Source organism: Hevea brasiliensis, chromosome 11 (genome assembly GCF_030052815.1).
Source record: "Hevea brasiliensis isolate MT/VB/25A 57/8 chromosome 11, ASM3005281v1, whole genome shotgun sequence".
In the NCBI taxonomy this organism is placed as follows: Eukaryota; Viridiplantae; Streptophyta; class Magnoliopsida; order Malpighiales; family Euphorbiaceae; genus Hevea; species Hevea brasiliensis.
This window is the reverse complement of record NC_079503.1, coordinates 44033830-44054810: the sequence shown is the minus strand read 5'-3', so window position 1 is coordinate 44054810 and position 20981 is coordinate 44033830. Positions and strand designations below refer to the sequence as shown.

The following is a 20981-nucleotide window of genomic DNA, read 5'->3' as shown; positions in this document are numbered from 1 at the left end:
AGGTTCAGTAAATAGACTATCAACACCTCAATTAGTTAATATCAAGAAAATTATGAATTTATCAATTAGTATATATGTTCTTTGTTTCTAATCCATTAGTTATTGCTAGCTATCTTTCTCTACCCAAGTTTTAGTTCAAAGTATGCTTTTCAACTGTTTCAAAAAGCTACCACCTTAATAACTTTATTGTTGTATCTGCCTAAAGTTGTTAATTTTCCTTGCTTTTGACTTGGCTTATTTATCATCTTAGCCTACCACATGTAAGTTTAGTAATGTGGTCAATTTAAATTTCAATAATGCATAAATTAATGCTTGGCTATTTCTTTTTTTTTTTCTCTTGTTCTTTTATATATATATATATATATACTATTAGAAATTAAGCAACTTATGTTTAATATAATTTTTGTAGCTGGGATCCAACTGCAAGGGGGAAAGATCTAGTATCAAAATTTAAGTGGAGGTGCATTTTATAAAGTAATAATGTTGTGCACCGCGGAAGCATGTAAACTATAAAGAAATAAAACAAACAAATCATAATAACAAAATTTACGTGATTCACCCTTTCAATATAGGGCGATGTCTATGGGCATCCCATCTTCAACTATCATCAACAATAAATCATGAATTACAAGGTCAAAGCTATTTACTCTTTAACCCAATTGCACTCAAGAGAACTTTTACATCAAACTACTCATAGTAAATATATTGGTTAGTCCCTACTCTTCTAGACATAACCCAATATATTTACTACTTTAACTGCGTTATACATCACAAAGGGTGTCTTCAGCTGCATGGGCAATAGCTCTCTCACCAATGGACAAGAGCCTCTTTCCCTTGAATTTTATGCCCTTTCTCTACCTTAGGCCAAAGCCTCTTTCCCTTCGTTGGATTGCAACCTTAGGCCAAAGCCTTTCACCCCCCACAGGAATGCAATGGATAAGAGTCCCTTATTAATGGGCAAAGCCACTTCTTATCAAATGACAAAGCCCCTCTCTGCAATGGTTGATAACCCATTCCATGAACTGAAAGCCAAATAACCTTTCCATAATACTTTTATTTATAGTTTTAGTCTTTTCAATCATAATCTAAGTAGGAATCCCACTCAATTTAAGAACAACACTAAAATAAGATTTCTATATCTCTACTATTGAGAAATATTTCTCCCATTTAAATAAGGGAAAAATATCTTTTAAATCAATTAGGATTTTGGGTCATAAATCTAAAAATAAGGTTCTTAAGTACAATTTATATTATGATTTATATATTTCTCATATGCATATTAGACATGGGTTTTCCATGGTTTCAAGGTTTAAAATTGTGTAGTAATGTGGTATACTCTTTCTCATCCTTATATCGTCCTCTTTCAGTATAAATGTACAAGCTTAGGCCTTACAATAGGAGTCTTATAAGGACCTTCTAGCTTTTGTCCTCTTATCAAATTTGCATTTTTTTTCTTTTTTGTTTCTCCTCACTTCCTAGCATGCATAAGGGGTGGTAAGGGGATGACTTATCTGTTAGATTAAGAAAGGGGCATGTACTGGTATTTTTTTTGTCACTTTCAAAGACGAGCAATTTATGTTGATTAGCGATGTATTTTCATTTTAGGAGTGTGCACTAACTTACTGAATTTCTCTCTACATAATTTTCTAAGTCATTTGGTGGAATGGATCACAATATGTTGTACCATTATATTACTCAAGAGGGATCTAATCTTGACTGTATCTGTAAATGGCTATTAGCTTGATTTCTCTATTGTAGTTGGGTAAGTTTCTTTATTATTCATCTTACAATATATATGCTTATATTCTATCATTTTATGTTGCTTGGTTTCTTTTCAGATTGTGGGTATGATTAGTTGAGCCTGATTAATGCCTTCCTATTAAGAATGAAACGCAAACCAGTTTTGCACAAAGAACATTTCATAATCAATAATTAATGAGTTAATATATGTGACAAGGCTTCACATTTAATATAAAATAATTTTAAATATTTGGACCATTAAACCTTATTTGCCATTTTTTTTATATTAACTCTTGTAAAAAAAGGCTTCTACACATTTATTTAAAGTCATGATTTTTTTCATCCAGAATCTGTTAAACAATTACAAAAATTAATTCATTATAATGAATAGTTTATTTTAAATGATTAAACTTTAGAGTATTGATATATTGCATATGGTGTCTTCTTTATTACTTGCTTTCATACACAATGAACAATTATACAATCTTTGTTGCTATTGCTAGTTTGAGTATTAGTAGCAACAATGATAATAGATCAATAAGAATATGAATGCCATGTCTGCGCTTTTTATCCTTTTTTGATTGCCCCAAGTTGAAGGCAATACCACAATATCTCTAAGTGATGCCCCTGGAGGAATTGATCATTAGCAGGTGTCCTATTTTTGAACAGTAGCACCAATCTCAATGGTCTTCAATTGTTAGCGTCTCATGACGCACTGGTTTATCTAATTCTGCATTTCATTTGTCTGAAGATATAGTCAAAATGTTGGTGATACACTTGTATCTTCTATTCTATTTCTGCAAACTCTCGTATACTGCATTTTGTTGCATGATGTCAATTTTTAGCAGCAATCTGCCATTCTATTATACATGATTCTTTTTTTTTTTTTTTTTTTTGCTTTAGATCAATAGGAGGCAATAAGTGTTGCATATGCAATTATAATCAGTCGCATGAAAGAATGGGTCATTGTTGCTACTATATCATGCCAATCAAGTTAGAGGAATTTATATATATTTGAGCTCAAAAAGCATTCAACTGCTTGTTTATTCAGTTGTGTTTGGCTGCACTCCTTTGGAGCTATTAAGTATTATATGGTTGTTTATTAGGAAACACGTTAAGAACTGTTGCCAGGAAGAAAGAAAAACCGAATCCATTTGGTCTTCTTAGCTTGAAATGGCCATATGTGTCGTAATTTATGTCATGTTTATAGATTAAAGTGTTAGGATTATATTAAGTATTCACTTTTTACGTGCATTGTCAAGTTCTTTTCTGGCGCTGTCTCTGCATAATTATGAGATTCAATTAAATAGTAGTGATATTGTGTAATTAAGCTTTGTGATTCAAGTCCTGAAACAAATGTAGATTAATTAGGACTTATTTTTGAATAAAATACAATAATTTATGTAAATTAATAAATGAATCTACCTTGGAAACAAAATTCAATCAACGTTAAAAATATTTATGACTTACATTTTTTTTTTCTTTTTTGCAATTCTGCTTGCTCTTTGCTTTGTTGTTATAATCGAGCCTCAAGTTGTGCCTGCATAATGTGAATTAATTTATAACTCATTATTTAGTTACTAATGAACTGCTTATTTAGATAGCAATTAAATACTGTTGCTAATTAATTAATTATACTTTGTTCATCCTATGCCAATTGCTAGAGTTTGACCAGTTTAAATGGTCTAAATTGCTTATTATAAGGTAATTTTATTTTTAAATTTGTTTTGCTAGCTGATCTATGTGAAAGGAAAAACCACAATTAAGTAATGATGTAACACCCCTATGTTCGGTAGTGCGTTCTATTGTTCTTGTGACCAGTGTTGTCCGGACAGCTAGGATGCCTAGAACTACAATTATATATGGGTGAGGAGACATAAAATAATGAAATACAAGAAAAGAAAATACAAGAAAAACAAAAGAAAAATAATAGCAATGAAACGTAACCAAGTTAAACGAGCCAAGAACCATAGCGATGGGTGACCGCACCGGGAAGTTACGGCGTGAACCGTTGACTAGCCCTGGACCGCGGGGAACCCTAGAAAATATTTTTAAGACTTAAATAAACATCTATTGAAGTATAAATATTATTAGAAATATCAAAGAAAAATTAATTAATTAGTACAAAGAAAAACGAGAAATCGAGAAAACGACAAAATTTGGTGTTGCCGAAAAATCGGGAATGCAACCCGAATTAGGGTATTGTGATCATTTGACACCCCGAGTTGCCTTTTAACCTAAATGCCCATTAAAAATAAATGATATTACACTTTGAAAATGTCATAAAAAATTAAAATGGTGGTACAAAATCTAAATAGTAAAAGAAAAGAGGTTAAATGTGGGAAATTAGAAATTTTGGATTAAATAAATCATAAACTCACTTAGTGCTCCATTAACTTCAGCATTTTGACACCTAAAGGGACACTTTGGAGGTGCAGCACTCATCTTCAACCTTAGGAAGAGAACCAGCCGAACCAAATATTGGGAGAAAACTCCATGGCCATCCACACTCCAAGCTCAAGTTCACCATGTTCTAGCCACTTTTCCTACTAGGTTCCTTCATTAACTTTGCTCCTCACCTTGCAAGGAAGAGTTTGATAGCAATTTTAAGAAGTCTAGTGAGGTTTTGATCAAGCTTCAAAAGTGGTAAGTGAGTGTTTTTAATTCATGTTTCATTAAAAGTGTAACCAAGGTTGTGGGTAGTTGATTTATGGAAGAATTTTTGATGTTGATGATTGAATGGTGATACACCATTTTGGTTGTCATGGAAACTCACTATTTTAGCTTGTTTTTACTTGTTTATGGTTGTTTAAGATGTTGGTATAAGTGTTTATGTATATAGAAATAATTTGGATAATGTATACTAAGTGTATGTGTGATAGTGCACTTGATTTGTAAGCTTGGAAAAATGAAAATGGAAGTTGATGGGTATGTATAAACTTGTGGCAGCCTCATAAAGAAGATTGAAGTGTTTAAGTTCATGAAATTATTTTTGAATTATGTTGTTATTGATGGCAGCATGCATATGTGTATAATGGTTTGGAATTGGGTATGTAAATGGGGTATCTTCATATGGTTAAATGATGTAAATAGACTTTGAAAAATTTTGTGATATAGTGTGCATATTGAGAATGGTTACAAGCTGTCCAAAATGACCAAAATGTGTTGTTAAATGTGTTAATGGTAAGGTACAAACCAGAATTGGCATGAAGGAAGTAATTTGGTAAGTGTTGAATATGTAATTGGTAAGTGATGAGGAGTGTATAGTAGGGCAGTGTATGTTTTGGCTTAGAACCTTAAGTGTGTGACTCCAATTGGTATGAGACCAATCAGAGGTAAAACTAGGCACAAAAAATGCCAACTTTCATTGAGGAAGCTTACCTAAATTCTGCCTAGAAGGTAACTTGAAAAATGACCAAGTCCAGATTAGTGACTTGAAAGCCTGAAAATTGACCATTTGGGTAGTAGTTAGTATTTTGACCATAACTTACTCAAAACAAGTCCAAATGCCCTGAAATTTTTACCATGAATAGTTTAGACATAGATCTACAATTCTTATGAAGAAACCAAAGCCTAGAAATGACCAGAACTAAGCCAAATAGCTTGCACAAATTCAGGTACCAAAACTGGCTGAACCAAAAGTAACCTAAAAATGACCTAAAGGTACCATTTTGGTGCATTCTGTCTAACATTGGTAAATTGACCATAACTTGGTCTACACAACTTAGAATAACCTGAAATTTTGCCCCGCGTGCAATAAGATATAGACCTACAAGTTTGTAGTTTGGACCGAAACCCGAAAATCGAGGAAACTATGTCATCTGGCTAGGTCAAATTAGTATATCAAAATTCGGCAAATTGCAATAAAATGCAATATACTTGAAAATGAATTTGGTAACATATACCAACACTAAAGGGCTATAAAATGTGACATATTGGTAACATTAAACCTAATTCACCTAGAGTGCATCGAGGATCAACAATTTAGGTTGACTAAGGAAAATAATAGAATTCAATAAATTAATTATTAAGCCTTATTGTTAGAGACAGTTTAAATGAGTACTGAAACACTTCAAATTGTGTGTTTCAGTTAGCAAAGACTCAGGGAAGGGGAAGAAAACACTGAGTCGAGTCAGGACTAAGAGACATTTTTTAGAGGTTTGTGCACAACAGTTATTTTTTTTTGAATTTTTCAATTGAAATGAATTATGACAATTTGTCTGTTATTGTTTAAATTGTGAAAATTTGTTTGAATGATATTTGATGGATACTCATTGCTTGAAAAACATTGTAAATGGTTTGAAACCATAGCTATCATGTATATTGACTGAATTCCTTGCTAGCTTGTCTAGTGGGACGAATTGACTTTGAATTCCCTCTCTGGCTGAAGTGTTGAGGTGTATGCCTATTGAGGACGAATAGAATGAGAACTCATATTATTGCTAGTTGGCTATGTTATTCCTCACTAGCCATCGGCTTTTGGGACGAATTAGACTATGGAACCATGATTAAGCTGTGTGTGTGATTTATTAATATTTATTGTGATATTGTGAAATAGAGTTTAAATTCTTTATGACATTCACTGTCTTTGAATTTAACTATGGTTTTAAGTATCCACTATTTAGACGACTTATGATTTATGATTTAAAGTTGCATTTTGTTAATCTTGTGCACCACTGAGACATTGGCTCAGCGATAGCTTTTCATTGTTGTCGCAGGTAGTCAGACTGACAGGGCAACAGACTAGGCTGCTAGTACTACATTGAGAGTTCATTGGGTATATTGAGTATACCATATTTTGCATTTTGTATTGTAATGTATGTTCACTGTATGTATATATTATTCTTTATTTTGAGCAGTTATAAATTAAAATTGTACATTAAAATTGTACATTAAAGTTGTAAACTAAATTTGTAAATTATTTTGGCTTGTAAATATTGTGATATATTTCTTTTATCTCAGCTTTTGAAAACACTAGAAAATTATTGTGGATTTGAGTTGACAAATGTTGAGAAACTTATTGTGTTGATTGGATATTGGAGTTTGGGGATTGAACAAAATATTGGAAGTGCTTTTTATAGGTTTTTGAAGAACTGTTTTATTCAAAATATAGACGGAACTCTGCCAAAATTTTTATAGAAATTGTTAATACTTTAAATTTGTTATTTAGTTTCACTTCAGTAAAAGAAAATTTTTAACACCTGTCAATAGTGCTCACCACTATAAAAAGAAGTAAGAAAATGTTTAAAATCCCTTGTAGTATATTTAATGGGTTATCAGTAGACGAAGTTTGGTAATTCATTAGGTATACTACGGGATCATGTTATGCCTTACAGGGGAGTAGGGTGTGACAAATGATCTATTCTGATAGGGTTTACTTTCCAGTTCTAATTGGTAGGTGTCTTCTATAGTTATTTGTATTTTCCAAATAAAAGTTATTTTGTTCTACTCGTTGGATTTTCTATTTCAAAGTTTATTACTAGCTACCCATCAAAACCAGTATCAAAATCCCATTTACAACTCTTTCTTTTCCATTGCCTTCTTTTTCTCTCCTACTGGTTATATACAAGGAGAAATGTTTATGGTTTAAAGCACAAAGAAACACTAGCTTTACTAAATCATAGAGAAAGAGTGGGCACAGTATTATAACGGAAGTGTTGGTTGCTATTGCTAGAGGCAAAAGCTGTAAAATTAAGGAGGGAGATTGTCCTAACAAAGAGTAAACAATAATTAGTTTAATTTATATCAATGTCTAACAAATGACATGAAAAACAAAAATACGTTACTTTATTTGCAGTTAGTAAATACTGACAAAATTTTTTTAAAATAAATATTTATCACATTATAATTAGTAAATTCTAAAATAATTTTATCAAAAATTTTAAAAAAGTATATACATTTATTAATTATTTAAAATGACATATTATTAGTTTACATACATATGTATTATTTAATATAAATTAATAAATTGAGAGATATTTTTACATAGAACATGTAAAATTTTAATGAAATTCGTTAGTTCTAATCAAATATTTATATAAAAATGTATAAGTAATGAGTACACTACTATATTAAATCTTTTATTTGTTCAAAATAGGCATGATTGATTGATTTTATGGAAAAAAAAATTATGATTTAACATACGTTACAACTTATTTCTTAATATTTTCGTAAATTATATTAGTTTTTGTAAAATAGTTGATTACAAAGAATTAATTTAACAGAAAAAAGTAAACTTGTTTCATATAAAATAAAATAGATATATATTACAAGAAAATTGGTCTTTAACAAAAAAAAATATCCTTATTAAAAGTTGTCAAATGGTTGTTAATAATAATTAATAACTACAAAAGTTGTCAAAAGTTTGTTACAGGCTCCATAGTCAAAAAGTTGAACGAGAACTTTATATAACTCACCGTTAATTCTAATAATAATGATACAATAATTGGTCATTAAAATTATAGTATTAATGACTATTTTAGCTGTCATTAATATTATTAATGAAAGAGAAAAAGACAATTATTTTACAATGTAATGAACTTTAATGTCGTCATTCAAAATTATTGACAACGAAAAAATTGGTTATTGAAAAATAATAACAGTAAATAATGGTTATTAAAAGTTATTATTGACTTCTGATGTTGTCGACCTCTAATGTCATCATTAAAAATTATTAACAATGAAAAAATTTGTCTATGAGAAATAGTAACATTAAATAATTACTGGTAAAGGTTGTTAATGACCTTTGATATCATCATTAAAAATTATTAATGATTAAAAAAATAGTTGCTAAAAAATAGTAACGGTAGTAAATAATAGTCATTAAAAGTTCTTAATGCCAAAAAGAAATGGCCATTAAAAAGTATTAATGATAGTAAAAACATGATAACTACTAATACAAGTAAAAAGTAGTTAAAAATAATTAAGGAAGTAGAGGATGACAAAAATTGATAATAACGATGAAAATGATCATTAAAAATGATTAACGATCATAAAAGTAGTTAACAATCAATATAAATACAAAAATTATCATTAGTGACGATATTTAATTGTTTTCACTTCTAAAATAATAGAAATTTTAATATATAATTAATAATAGTAAATAATATGCAATGATAAGTAAAATAATGTTTGCATATTAATCTGAACATCATAACAACTTTCTCAAATGTTAGTTTAATATTAATTGTTCATATTTGATAAGTGCATAATTTATTAATTTTACTCTCATCACTTTTAGTGTTTCTAGGGTATCTTTATGCCTAATTCAGTTAATTAAAGTATAATTATCTATTAGGCATATGTTTAGAGAGTTGTTGAAATAATTGTGTTAAATGGCGAAATTTTCAGCATTTGCATTAATTTGACTATTGCTATATTTTTCAGGGTTTTGGTGAAGTTCCAAAATATAGAAGTGTGGAAGGAAGCTTGGAAAGGTCAAAGGATTGAGAAGAGTTGCTGATACAAAGTACACGGGTCGTGTAAGCACAACCATGGACCCGTGTAACATTCTGCTAGAAGAAATCCAGAGAACCGAGGAAGAAACAAAGTACATGGGCCATGTAACTAGAGACCCGTATAACCTTCTGTGCCAATGCAAGACATACCCATTCAGCTCCAGTAAGTTGCACAGCCTTGGGCCATGTAGTGATACACGGGCCGTGTATCCGTCGATAATCAGTTTCCTAATTTTGCTCCTATTGCAGTTTTTGACAGAGAGAAAGACTCTTAACATTTCAGAGACTCTAAAAACCTAACCCTAGGCCATTTATTATAAATAGAAGAGGTAGCAGCTGTCACAAGGGGAGCAGATCTTCGTTCTCCATTCACTTTCTAGATTTCTTCAATTTTCTTCTTCAATTTTCTGTAAGCTATGAATATGAGTGGCTAAGTTTTTAATTTAGTTCAAGGGATTCAAGTTCTTTTGCATGATTTGTGAGAGCAGATTCTTAATTTAATTTATATCTTTTTAAATATCTATTGTTTTCTGATTTCATTATCTTTGATCTATTGAATGATTTGCTAAAAAGGCCTATTAGTTAATTGTTTGATGTGATCAATTGCTAGTTCATCTTCTTAATCCATAATTGTTGTGTAAGATTGAACAAGAGTAGCAATTAGGTTTTATTAATTATGACCCCAGTTTTCGATAATAACCTAAGGAAACAATAGGGAGAATTAATGATTTATGCTTCATAAATTGTTGTTTAGCTTAACTATTTCCTATTTTTAAAGTAGTTATTAATTTGATGAGGATTGCTTAATACCAATTTAGTTAATAATTGGAGTCAACAAGAGTGCTGGGCTCGAATTGATGAGTATAGGGAAGTTAGGGATTTTACCTAGCTGTTTGGTAAATCTACGTTAAGTATTCAATAAGAGATAATTGTATTTCTTTGTCTATGATCGAATCAATGCATTGGAATGCGAATTACCTTGGACTAAAGTTTGTTTAATATGAGAGTTTCTTTTTTAATTTTTGATCTTAATTTTTGATTTTTTCTTTGGATTGCGAATTACACCCCCCCTCCCCCAACCCAACCTTTGTTTCTTTTTCCATTACACACGTGCATGAAATTTAATAATTCAGTCTCTAGGGTTCAACCTGGATTTACCACTTACTGCAGAAAATATTTCATAACTAGTAATTTCAGTTAATTTAATTTCTGGTGGATTCGACATCCATCAAGAATTTTGGCACTGTTGTCGGGGACTGAAATTTATTGAATTTCGTGTTTTTGGTGTTAGGATATTCTGTTATTAATTTTGTTTGTGAGTTGTTGCTATTTTCAAGTTTTTGAAAAAAAAAATTACAGTGTTACTATTCATCAACAAGTTTGGTTGAGTTTGGAGGGCGGTCTATACCTATTTTGAAAGAAACGACGTTCTGATCAAGACCAATGAATCCATAGGATTCTCTGGCCTCACCCTCTTGAGGCCAAATTCCATTGTTTTCTAGGGTTTTGAGGCATTTTTCTATTTTTACTTTGATTTCTTTTTGTTTCTGACAAGAGCTTCTCAATCTGGTGAGTTGATATTTGATCCAGAAGTAGAAAAAACAGCTAAACAGTTGAGAAAATTGGCTAAGCAGGATAAGCAGATTCCGAGTACATCTGAAGGAGTCCAATCTCCAAGGGAGTTAAGTTTGAATTTGGATTTGGATTCAAATTTCGAAAACGAAACCATGGCTGCTAGAACATTGAAAGAGTTAGCTGCTCCTGATCTAAACCAACAGCCTTCGTGTATTCAATACCCTGCGTTAAATGTTACTTTTGAGTTCAAATCTGAACTTATTCATTTGTTACCTAAGTTTCATGGTCTTGCAGGTAAGGATCCACATAAGCATTTAAAGGAATTTCATGTTGTTTGTTCCAGCATGAAACTTCAAGGAGTTTCAGAAGATCAAATCATGCTTCGAGCTTTTCCTTTCTCACTGGAGGGCACAGCTAAGGATTGGTTGTATTACCTTCCTTCTGGATTTGTCAACTCATGGAATGGGATGAAGTAGATATTTTTGGAGAAGTATTTTCCTGCTTCCCGTGCTGCCAACATAAGAAAAGAAATTTGTGGCATCTGGCAGTACAATGGAAAGAGCTTGTATGAGTATTGGGAGAGATTTAAGAAGCTGTGTGCAAGCTGTCCCCATCATCAAATAAGTGAGCAGCTTGTAATTCAGTATTTCTATGAGTGACTTCTACCAATGGACCACAGTATGATACATGCTACTAGTGGAGGAGCTTTGGTTGACAAGAAACCAGAAGAAGCAAGGAGGCTGATTGCTAACATGGCAGCAAACTCTCAGCAATTTGGAATGAGAATGGATCACACACCCATGAAGGTTAATGAGGTAAATACATCTAACCTTGAGAAACAAATTTCTTATTTAACTTCTTTGGTGAGGCAATTGGCTGTAGGGAAAATGCAAATTGTTAAGGTATGTGGGATTTGTTCGGGTTTGGGTCATGCTACTGACATGTGTCCTACATTACAAGAGGATGAATCAATGCAACATGTTAATGCAGTAGGAAATTATGGATAGCTACAACACATGTATGATCCCTTTTCCAATACTTATAATCCTGGATGGCGAGATCATCCTAATCTGAGTTATGGGAATAAATCGGTGCAAAAACAATACCAGTAACAGAGACAAGTGAATCAACCACCTTTGCCTCCCTCAAATCAAGGTATATCACTTGATGAAATTGTTAAGGCTTTGGCTAACAATACACAACAGTTTCAATAGGAGACCAGAAATAGCATTCAAAACATAGAGAGGCAGATTGGTTAGTTAGCCTCAATGAGTAAGCTGGAAGATTAAGGTTCTGGAAAGATTCCATCACAAACAGTCATGAACCCCAGAGAAAATGCGAGTGCTATAGTGTTGCGAAGTGGGAAAGAAGTTGATAACCAGACTCCACATGAGTCAATGAAAAAGAAAAAGTAAGGAGCAAAAGAGTCTGAAGTTCTTAAAGTTCCTCAAGTTGAGGTAAGTACTGAACCTAAACTGAATAATGTTAATAATTATGTTCTTCCTCCATTCCCTTGCAGGTTGGCCAAGACTAAGAAAGAAGAACAAGAGAAAGAAATTTTGGAGACTTTCAGAAAGGTGCAGGTGATACAGTTGAATTGTATAGATGTTTTTAAGTACATTTGTATACTCTCTCATAGCATTTAGGCAAGTATTTTCATGCATAGTAGTTGATTTCATTAGTTTTTGTAATTTCTATTGTCAAGCCCTTAATTCCATGTTTTATGCATCATTTCAGGCATTTAGGTGAAGCCCCACAGTATAGGAGTGCAAAGGAAGCTTGGAGAGGTCAAGAGGCTGAGTATTTCTGCTGAATCAAAGTACACAGGTCGTGTAAGCCAAGCCCCAGACCCGTGTAACCTTCTTCCAGAAGAAAGCTAGATAGCCAATGAAGAAACAAAAGTACACGGGTCGTGTAATTAGACCCTTATAATCTGCAGGGACCCATGTAAGTTTCTGCTGGGCACAAGCTTGAAAAACCTTATGGGAACAAAAGTACACGACCGGTGTAACCAGGCCCGTGTAACTCTCTGTGCCAATACAAGACTCCGCAGTTCCACTCCAATAAGTTACATGGCCCTAGGCCGTGTAGTGACACACGGGCCATGTACTATTCGACAGCCAGTTTTATAACTCGAATTTCTGCTCTTGTTTTCTGATTCAAATGAGACTCCTAAAGCCTTTTGGACTCAAAATGACCTAACCCTAGAGCAACCATTATAAATTGAAGAGAAAACATCGAAAAAAGGAGGCTCTCTTTTATTTTTTGATAGCACTTTTGAGGAGTTTTTGAAGGAGAGAAATCCACACTCTGCACGCTCTCCAGCCATCTCGAGGGGAGAAACATCAGTACCAAAAGGAGTTTTCCAACTGAAGCTCCACAAGATCAAAGCTGCAAACTCTCTTCGATTCCTTCATTTCATCTCCTTAGACAGATTTCTATTGTTTTATTTCTTCTAAATGATTTTCTTTTTACTGTTTTTATCTTTTATCATGATGTTTGCTGAACTCACCGTGAGTGAGTAGTTTTCTTATTCTGGATTTAGGAGAGTAATGCTTGCAGTTATTATTATGGATGAACACTAAGTTTTATTTATTGGATTTGAGATTCATTCTTGAATTTAATTTCTTGTGATCTTAATGCATGCTATGTGTTGGTACCCACTTAGCCATGATTATAGATGTTAATTGAAGGCTGAAAGGTGAAGATTAATATTAGAAAATCAAGATCTTAAACGTAGGAGTTCTGACCTAGACATAGGCTGATACCTTTGTGGAACTTCAAAATTGGTCAAAGATCTTAAAGGATTTTAATTAATTTGATCACTATGAATGTCGGGTTTGAGTTAGTTAGAATACACCCTAGATGCCTTGAGAGAGGATTTAGGATAACTTAGGACTAATTTCTATCAAGGAAAACGATCCTTAATTCAGTAAATAAACGAGATAACATCCCTAGTAAGATTCAAGTGTGAAATCTTAATTTCAGAATTGTTTCAAATAAATTATTTCGTTTTAAGTTTACCATTCTAATGTTTAAGGTTAACAAACTTCATTCCCTAAGTATTCGATAGCCTAGACAATCAAAATTACTATGTAAATTAGTACTTACTAATCAAATTCCTCGTGGGAACGATACTCTACTCATCACTTTATTACTTGTTAGCGATCTGTGCACTTGTGGGGTTGTAAAACCAGTGAAACAAGTTTTTAGCACCATTGTCGGGATTTTTGGTTTTAGTAAGATCAAGTGAAGGCAATTTAGATGATTTAGACAATTATATTTATTATCTAATTTTATTTTACTGGTTGTATTTCTCTTCTTTTCTCTCAGGTACCCGATTTGGTATATGACCAGAATAAGGCCAGAAGAAGAAATTTTGGACTATGTCCGGAGATAGATAGAACTCTGAGAGCCATCAGGAGGGAAAGGAAACATCAAGAACACGGTTAAAGAGATCCTGAAATTTGAACCATGGCCGATAATAATGACAGACCAAGACTCCTGAGAGATTACGGACCTTCATCTGTCCAACGTTTTCAGCCCAGTGTCATTAGACCCATAGTGGAAGCCAATAACTTTGAATTAAAACTAGCATGGCTCTAAATGATTCAACAAACCCAGTTTGCAGGTTCACTAACAGAAGACCCACACTATCACCTCCAGTGCTTTATTGCCCTATGTGACACATTCTAGATGAATGGAATGTCTGATCAAGCAATAAGACTCAGAGTATTCCCATTCTCCCTTCGGGACAGAGCAAGAAAGTGGTTACTTTCTCAATCGGCTGGAACGTTCACCACTTGGGAAAACCTCTCTTAAGCTTTTCTTGCAAGGTATTTTCCACCTGCAAAGACTGTAAAACTAAGGCATGGGAAAGCTCAACACCTTCAGACAAAAGGAAGGAGAATCACTCTATGACCCATGGGAAAGATATAAAGACTTGTAGAGGGAATGTCCACACCATGGCGTAGAGGATTGGTTATTAGTGCAAAATTTCTACAATGGGTTACTACCCTCTACAAGGAGCACAGTTGATTCAGCTATAGAAGGTGATCTAATGGAGAAAACAGTGACACAAGCACTTGAACTTCTAGAAATGGTTGCATACCATAGTTATGAGTGGTCAAATGAAAGAGAAAATGCAAGGAGAACTGCAGGGGTCTTGGAAGTAGACGCCCTAAGCATGATAAATGCTCAATTTGATTAGCTCACAAAGAGACTTGAAAGAATGCAAGCCAACGCAGTTGGTACAACTATGGAGGAGGATACATGAGTTCAGAATACAGCAATTTCAATGAACCTTCCACAGAATAGATGAGCTATGTGAATAATGGAGGAAACTTCAACCAGAGGCAGCCCAATAATCCATATTCAAATACTTAAACCCTGGATGGAGGAACCACCCAAATTTCTCATGGTCCAATCAGCAGAACCAGCCAATAAACAAGCAACAAGGGTGCAAACCACCAGCACCCCTTGGATTTCAGAACAGAGGTCAAAACTTTACACAACCATCACTACCTCTCTAACCTCAACAACCTAAACTAAAGATGACCATTGGAACCATGATGGAATGATTCCTAGCAGCTCAACAACAGCAAAATGAATTGATTAAATAGCTGACTTCCAGAATGGACCAACTTGCTACTCATAACAAGATAGTAGAGAATCAAATCGCTCAGTAAGCAAGTTCTTAAAGTAAAGCTGTGGCAAAATGCCTAGCCAACCAGATATGAACCCAAGGGAGCATTGTAAGGTGGTTACACTGAGGAGTGGGAGAACTCTAGTGCACCAGAGGTAGAATCGACAGAGGAAACCATAGAAAAATCTAAAGGCCAAGCAGAGAAAAAGGAGGAAGAAGCTAAGAAAGATCAGGAAGAGGAAGCAGGGAAGACAAAGAAATTACTAGAGCCATACCAGCCTCCCCTACCTTTTCCTTAGAGATTTCAGAAAGCCAAATTGGACAAGTAGTTTGGGAAGTTTTTGGAAGTTTTACAGAAACTTTATATCAACATCCCCTTCACTAAAGCATTTTCTCAGATGCCATCCTATGCTAAATTTCTTAAGGAAATTCTGTCAAAGAAAAGAAAGCTGGAAGACTATGGAATAGTAGCTCTAACAGAGGAATGCAGTGCCATACTACAAAACAAACTTCCTCCAAAGTTGAAAGATCCAGGAAGCTTCTCCATACACTGCCTCATTGGTAACAAGAAAATAGACAAAGCCCTCTGCAATCTTAGGGCAAGTATCAGTTTAATGCCTCTATCAATATACAAAAAGCTGGAGATCGGAGCACTGAAGCCCATGATAATCTCATTACAATTGGCTAATCAATCTGTTAAATATCCTGTGGGCATACTTGAGAACATCCCTATCAAAGTGGGCAAATTCTTCATTCCAGTAGACTTTATTGTCCTTGAGATGGAAGAAGATGTTCAAATTCCTATCATCTTGGGAAGACCATTCTTGGCAACCGCCAGAGCCATCATAGATGTCAAAAATGGGCGACTAACCCTCAAGGTAGGAGAAGAAGAAGTGGAGTTTAACTTGTTCGACATAATGAAACACAAATTTGAACCTGATGAACGCTTTAAGGTTGACATAATTGACAACCAAGTTAAAGAGGAATTTCATAAGACATATCCTAAAGATCCTCTTGAAGCATGTATTGTGCACAGCCACACAGTGGATGATGAAAATTTAGAAAAAGCAGCCTGTGCACAATAGTTAACAGCTCATCCACCCCTACCCCCAGCTAAGGCTTCCAAGATGGAGAAATTGAAGGAGGAACAAATCAAAGGTAAGCTCTAGGAAAATGCGAAACAAATAGAGCTTAAACCTCTCCCCTCCTCGCTAAGGTATGCATTTCTGGACTCAAATTCTAAATATCCTGTTATAATCAATGCTACCCTGTCTAAGTTAGAAGAGGAAAAATTATTAAGAGAACTTAGGATCCATAACAAAGCCATAGGGTATAAAATACAAGACCTGAAGGGAATCAACCCTTCGATTTGCATGTATAGGATACCCATGGAAGAAAATAGTAAACCCACTATCGAACACCAAAGAAGACTTAACCCAAACATTAAAAAAGTAGTCAAGAAAGAAATTTTAAAACTATTAGATGCAGGTATCGTATACCCAATTTCTGATAGTAAATGAGTTAGTCCAGTACATATAGTTCGTAAGAAAGGTGGGACAACTGTTATCCAAAATGCAAACAATGAACTAATCCCTACTAGAGTAGTCACTGGTTGGCGAATGTGCATAGATTATAGGAAATTGAACAGTGCTACCAGAAAAGACCATTTTCCTCTCCCCTTCATTGACCAAATGTTAGAAATGTTAGCGAAACACTCTTATTTCTATTATCTAGATGGGTATTCGGGATTCTTTCAAATTCCTATTCACCCAGAAGACCAAGAAAAGACAACATTCACTTGTCCCTATAGAACATTTGCATACAGGAGAATGGCTTTTGGTCTTTGTAATGCCCCTGCTACCTTTCAAAGATGCATGATGGCTATTTTTTCTGATTATATTGAAGATATCATGGAAGTTTTTATGGATGATTGTTCTATTTATGGAACTACTTTTGATGATTGCCTAGCTAATTTATCTAAGGTGTTGCAAAGATGTGAAGAATCAAACTTGGTCCTAAATTAGAAAAATGTCACTTTATTGTAAGGGAAGGCATAGTTCTGGGACATTTGATATCAGAAAGAGGAATTAAAGTTGATAAGGTAAAAATTGAGATCATTAAAAACATGCCACCACCTACATTAGTCAAGGGAGTGCGAAGTTTTTTGGGACATGTAGGATTCTACAGGAGATTTATTAAGGACTTTTCCAAAATAGCTAAGCTACTTACCAACTTGTTAAGTCAAAATTTTCCCTTTGATTTTGATGAAAATTGCCTTGCCTCCTTTAACAGGATCAAAGAAGCCCTCATATCAGCACCAATAATGCAGCCACCAAATTGGGAGCTACCATTCGAGGTGATGTGCGACGCGAGTGACTTTGCAGTTGGAGCAGTGCTCGGGCAAAGAAAAGATAAAAAACTCCATGCTATTTATTATGCTAGCAAGACACTCGATGATGCGCAAATCAATTATGCCACCATAGAGAAGGAATTCCTAGCATTGGTGTTTGCAATGGACAAGTTCAGATATTACCTCATTGGGTCAAAAGTCATTGTATTCATAGATCATACTGCAATCTGGTACCTTTTGAACAAGAAGGAAGCAAAACTAAGGCTGATTCGATGGATTCTACTCCTGCAAGAATTTGACCTTGAAATCAAGGACAAAAAAGGATCCGAAAATATAGTAGTTGACCATCTTTCTAGACTAAAATTGGAGTACACGGGAGACTTCGAAGATTTGCCAATTGATTATTCATTTCCTAATGAGCAATTACTTGCATTCTCTAAGGCTCCATGGGATGCTGACTTTGTTAATTTTTTTGTATGCAGGGTACTGCCTCCAAACATGACTTATCACTAAAGGAAGAAATTCCTACATGATGTGAGATATTACATATTGGAGGAACCTCTACTGTACAAGAAGTGTAATGATGGGCTGATAAGAAGATGCATACCAGAGGAAGATATGGAAAGTATCATTCATCACTGCCATTCATCACTATATGGAGGACACTTCGGCACCTCAAAAACCACAGCCAAGATTTTGCCAGCAGGGTTTCACTGGCCACATTTGTTTAAGGATGTAAGATCCTTTGTGCTAGCTTGTGATCAATGCCAAAGAACAGGTAACAGTTCAAGAAGGAATGAAATGCCACTGCATGGTATACTTGAGATAGAATTGTTTGATGTATGGGGAATAGACTTTATGGGCCCATTTCCCTCTTCCCGTGAAAACAAGTATATTCTGGTTAGAGTTGATTATGTGTCAAAATGGGTAGAAGCAATTGCAACACCAACCAATAATGCTAGAGTGGTCACAAGGTTCCTTAAGAAGAACATATTCACAAGATTTGGCACACAACGAGCAATAATCAGTGATGGAGGAAGTCACTTCTGCAACCAACAATTCAAAACACTACTGAAAAAGTATGGAGTGACTCACAAGGTGGCCACACCTTACCATCCTCAAACTAGTGGTCAAGTAGAAACCTCAAATAGGGAACTGAAGTAGATTCTAGAGAAAACTGTAAACAGATCCAGGAAGGACTGGTGCATGAAGTTAGATGATGCACTATGGGCATACCACACTGCATATAAAATCCCTATTGGCACAACACCCTTCTGACTGGTTTATGGAAAATCATGCCATCTCCTTGTTGAACTTAAGCATAAAGCTTACTGAGCAATTCAGATCCTAAATTTTGACCTCAAAGCTGCCGGTGAGAAAAGACTCCTACAACTGAATGAGTTAGAAGAAATCCGACATGATGCATACGAAAATGCCAAAATTTTCAAGGATAAAACCAAAAGATGGCATGACAAGCACATAGCAAGGAAAGAAATAAAAGAAGGAGATCTTATCCTTTTATTCAACTCTAGATTGAAATTTTTTCTAGGGAAGCTAAAATCAAGATGGTCTGGACCTTTCAAGGTCACCCAAGTCTTCCCACATGGAGCAGTAGAAGTGTGGAGCAAAACCTCAGGTGCATTTAAGATCAATGGGCAGAGGCTGAAGCCTTACTTTCAGGGAGAACCTATAGAAATGGAACTCAATTGCACCCACGACCATCCTATCGACAGACCATAAATAAGCAAAATCCAGCAAAAGACTATAAACAAGCGCTTTTTGGGAGGCAACCTAACAATTTTTCTGAACTTTTCTTTTTCTCCTTTTTCATATTGATTTTTGTTTCGTACTCATTAGCATTTCATTTTATAGGATTTTTTGGAAAGGGGAGTAGAGAACAAGAGAGGAAAGGAATCACTAAGTCAAAACCTCAAAAGGGAAAATTAGACAAAACTAGGGAAATAGCTCTATTGCTAAACTTTACATCCATTTCGTGTGTTGTGATGATAAAAATTTTTCATTTGATAAAAATTTGGAAAATTAGAAAATTACACGGGCCGTGTACTGGTTTTACATGCCCCGTGTAACTTTCTGGAAGTCCATAAATTTCTTCCATTTTTTTTACTCTGACGGAGACAAAAAGTTACATGGGTCCATCGCCCAATTTACACGGACCGTGTATTGTCTCTAGCAGAATAACTTAAAGCCAGGGAGTTACACGGGCCTCCTTATATTTGACACGGGCCATGTAACATATCCAATAAAGCAACTTGAGAGACAGAAAGTTACACGGGTCCCAGAGCTTACTTACACAGGCCGTGTACTACAACAGAATTTGAAATTTTCAAGTAGAAATTTACACGGCCCTACATGTTGGGACCCGTATAGTGATACACGACCTGTGTATCATGTCACAGACGCGACTTCTAGGGCATGAAAAGCGTGAAACGAAGAGTCTTAACGGCTCTTTAAATGTACCTGTCATATTAAAATCGTTCATAAAGGTAAAACCCTTCATCTCCACCCCTCCTAGCCAATAAAAACCCCTCAAATCTCATCTCGATTCACCAAACCCTACTCTTCTCCTTCCCAAAAACTCATTAATGGCTCTTGCAAAGCGATCTGTGAGAAGAATCGGCTCTTCTCGAGGCAAAGAGGAGAATCCTCATGTTTTCCACCTCAGCTGCCACCCCAACGCCCAAGAACAAGGGTAGCCTCTCCCCAACCATCTCAACCAGCCGATCCTCCACTGTAACCCCAACCACAAGCCACTCCACAACCCAAAATCTCCATTCCTTGGGGATTCCGTGATGATGCCCACAAGGCAATGTGCACCTAGCTTCACACCCGAAAAATAAGCTCCTCCAAATATATGGATTTTTCGCTGCTGGAGCAAATCGGTCTGCAGAATGAAATCAATGGGCTACTCGACAGCATCGGGTGGACAAGGTTCGCCCAACTCTAATTTCTAGCATACCGGTTTTTGGGCAGTTTCAATGCCACCTTATGGCCTACCAATAGGGAGGATAGGGGTAGGATTGAATTTCCCCTCCTTGGTTTCGACCGGGTGATGAACATAGATGAGTTCAATGCCATCTTCGACTTTGACAACGCCGGCCACCAGGAGATTCCTAGGAACTGCATGCTCTATAATGGCATCAACTTCTAGAGTTCCATTACCTCGAACACAGAGCCACATAACTCCAGCAAGTCC

The 20981-nt window shown here is 34.9% G+C and overlaps 1 non-coding gene across 1 annotated transcript; it reads right to left on the bottom strand.

Annotated features, from left to right (window-relative positions):
* Positions 1-11287: 11287 nt before the first annotated feature.
* On the bottom strand, positions 11288-11394 carry LOC131170836 (small nucleolar RNA R71). The gene has a single exon (XR_009141603.1). It is a non-coding gene; the product is annotated as a small nucleolar RNA R71 (small nucleolar RNA).
* Positions 11395-20981: the final 9587 nt, after the last annotated feature.